At 30.4% G+C, this 3,239-nt stretch overlaps 1 long non-coding RNA gene across 1 annotated transcript; it reads left to right on the top strand.

Moving 5' to 3' along the window:
- Positions 1 to 828: 828 nt before the first annotated feature.
- LOC110277808 (uncharacterized) lies at positions 829 to 2,069 on the top strand. Its single transcript, XR_002370656.2, has 2 exons — positions 829 to 1,133; positions 1,551 to 2,069. It is a non-coding gene; the product is annotated as an uncharacterized LOC110277808 (long non-coding RNA).
- The last annotated feature ends 1,170 nt before the right edge of the window (positions 2,070 to 3,239 follow it).

Below are 3,239 nucleotides of genomic sequence, written 5' to 3'. Positions count from 1 at the left end.
GAGAGTCTAAATACTTTCGATAAATTTTGTATTGAATAGTGACATCTTTTGGATTGAATTTTGATTGTGAGATTTTATTGTTGATTTGGACTATACTACCAACGAAGGAATTCCATTTTGAGAAACTCTAGATCAACGATAAAACACTCATCGTCAGTGGGGGATTTGGAAAGAATCGAAGGTTCGAAGGGAGAAAATAAGAAGTGTAAAAGTTTGAAATTTTGGGAAGAAAAAATGGCAATAGAATTGAGGTTGATGATAAAAGATAGGGGTAATTTAAAAATTTTGTTAAAAAGTTAATAAAAAATGAGGTTGGATACTTTTATAACATGAAATCTATCTTTTATAGATATAATGTTAATTTTTTTTGTTTAACAAATACTTTTATCAGTATTCACAAAATTCATTAGTATAAATAATTATTTTTGTTTAAATAAAATTTAAAAATTACTATTATAAAAAAATAAAATTTTATATGATTATTAAAATGTGACAATAACAAAAAATCAAATAAAAAATAATATATATTACATTCTAATTTATATTCTATACAAACAATTAATTTGATTATTATTTTTTATATGTACATAAAATATGCTACAATCTTATAATATGATAATCCCATTTAATTTTCGTTTAATTATTATAAAAAGAAAATTAAGTCATCAAATCTTTGTATAATATGATCCTTCTAGGACCTTCATTCCTAAAGTCCAAAAGAAAAAGGGACTAAGACTAAGGAAGACATCTACACCCGCTTACACACATCTAAAAATGACTCCGCACAATGAATCATTCATTAGATATTAGTATAGGTATCGCTACTACCCTACTCTGTACGTGCTCTCTTTTAAAAATAGAAAGATACATTTGAGTTCGCTGAACCAAGACATTTGGATCTTCAGACAGTGACCACTTTTCCCATTAACAATGACAAAGTCTCCTTGACCTTCAATTCAATTCTTGTCCACATCTCTACCAATAAATAAACTAAAATCTTCTCATTTTCTTTCTCACTCGCATATTCATTCATCACAATTTTCTCACCCTAGCTACCTCTTTAATTGCTGCCGTACATATTCACTATCACGGGCCTGCAAGTACTCTCTAGTAGTACTTTGTCTGGATACCTTGTATCCTTTTTCGACAACAGATTAGTTCAAATTCAATTAGCATCTATTATTTTTTATGCGGTAAAGAGATTTGAATTTGTGTTCGAATATATATGTTTTGAATTATATTTTTGGTTACTAGGATCTCTTAATTTAGCAAGTTAATTATTAATTTGTGGTGATTGAGTCAAAATTTTATCTAAAACTTTATTATTAATCAATAAATTACTACATTTATAAAATATTATTCAAAATTTTTACACTTATTTAAATACACAAAAGAGACTAAAAAAGATGTTTGGAACTAATATTAACTTTGAGTCAAAGGTGGAACACAGAAAAAATCTCCGACGGTCATGATTTACCAAAATAAGTTCCAACATGTACGTTGGTGAATCCCGATGTGGTTATTTTCTTCCTTCTACTTTTATCTTTTAGTAATTTTCAGGGTCGTGGGCTCTGACAAGAAAAGGTGCAAGGTTTCTGGTCATGACTCATGAACGCTGAAGAGCTAGGTGGAGCCGCAACAGAGAGTTTTGAATGGTATAGGTGGCTCTTCAATTCCGAAGAATAGAAAGAGGAAGAGTTATTTTCAGCTACTTAATTATTAGTTGTTACATGCATGTTACGGTACACAATGATGGCTTTGGTTCTCCTCACACTTTCAATCTTGGTGCTTCCGGTGGTGTTGCCGCCGCTGCCGCCACCGCCTTTGAGCCTTCTCCTTGTTCCCGTTTTCATCTTGCTGCTGCTATTTTTCTTGGCCTTTTCATCAACACCCTCCAAATTTCCGAGCTTTGCTGTCCTTTTCTCTTCGCTGTATTAGTGATTTTGTGAGATCCAGAACAAAGTCAATAAAGCTGTGGAATCTTGAGTTTGTTTCAGCTTTCTAGGTTGCACGGATTATTCATGTTTTCGCTGTCCATATGGAGAGGTAATGAATTTTGTTCATGATTATTTTCTGGGTTGTTTCATTTAATTTCTTAGATTTTATCGTATCTCCTTTTTAGTTTCATGTATGTTGTGATTATAATTATGATGGAATTAATGGTTTTTCCGAGCGGTGACAATTAACCAGCACTGGGGATTTTTTCCAAATACTAATCAATCCAAATACAATATAAAGATATGATAAGTGATAAATATGTTTGATTGTTCTAAGGCAGAGATAGTATGTAGGACTAGAATATACAGTCTTCAATATTAATTTCAAAATGAGGGATGCTAATATTTTTGTATTTCTCTCCATTGTACATCTCGTGTTATCTTGTTTCTCTCTCAAACGCATTTCGGGCATAGGATTTGTGTGCAAATTGCAACAGTGCCCCTAAACATTGTCAAATTGATCGAGTCCTGTACTCCTGTGAATATGATGAAATATCAGTAATTTTTTTATTATAAAATAAAAAAATTTTAATTTCAAAAACAAATTAAATTAATATTGTATTTTAGGTTTTTTTTTTTCTGAAATTTTTCATGAAGTTTGTCCAAATTGATAAAGTTTGTGGAGGAATTGGGTGGACTTCATGAAAACTCCGATAAAAAAAGCACTAAAATGAATCCTAAAGTATAATGTTATTTAATTTGTTTTTGGAATTTAATTTTTTTTTACTTTATAATAAAAAAAATCCTAAAATATGAACATCGGTATTGAGGATTTATTTCTTTTAATTCCTTCTAATTTTATTAGCTTAGTATGGACGACAATTACATATGCAGGTTCTAGTACTGTTCGGTGTTTTGGGGACATTAGTTAGTTTGTCTATTTTTTTGTTGAGGTGATATACTTTAGTATTTACAAGAAAGTCAAGATCGTATAGTCAATTTAATTTGTTGCGGTAAAAGAAATGGTCCCAGATGTGAACAGGAATGTTTTTATTTTCGCTGGTTCGCCCGTATGTTTGTCTGCACGGTTTGGTGGTGCTCTGTCAAAATATTGGCCACTTATCGGTATTCCAGAACATTCTGATATTGCAAGTTTTGAGAGTGTTAGCTATTAAACCACATTTTTTTTATTTGAATAAAAAATTTACTCAAATAAATTGGATTATCGAAATTTACCATGTAGATTCAATTTGTATATTTGCGATATTTATTTGATTTTGATATGAAAATTGTGGATGTGAT

Source organism: Arachis duranensis, chromosome 2, assembly GCF_000817695.3.
Source record: "Arachis duranensis cultivar V14167 chromosome 2, aradu.V14167.gnm2.J7QH, whole genome shotgun sequence".
Lineage (NCBI taxonomy): Eukaryota > Viridiplantae > Streptophyta > Magnoliopsida > Fabales > Fabaceae > Arachis > Arachis duranensis.
Note: the sequence above shows the minus strand (reverse complement) of the source record. Positions and strands in the feature narration are given on the sequence as shown.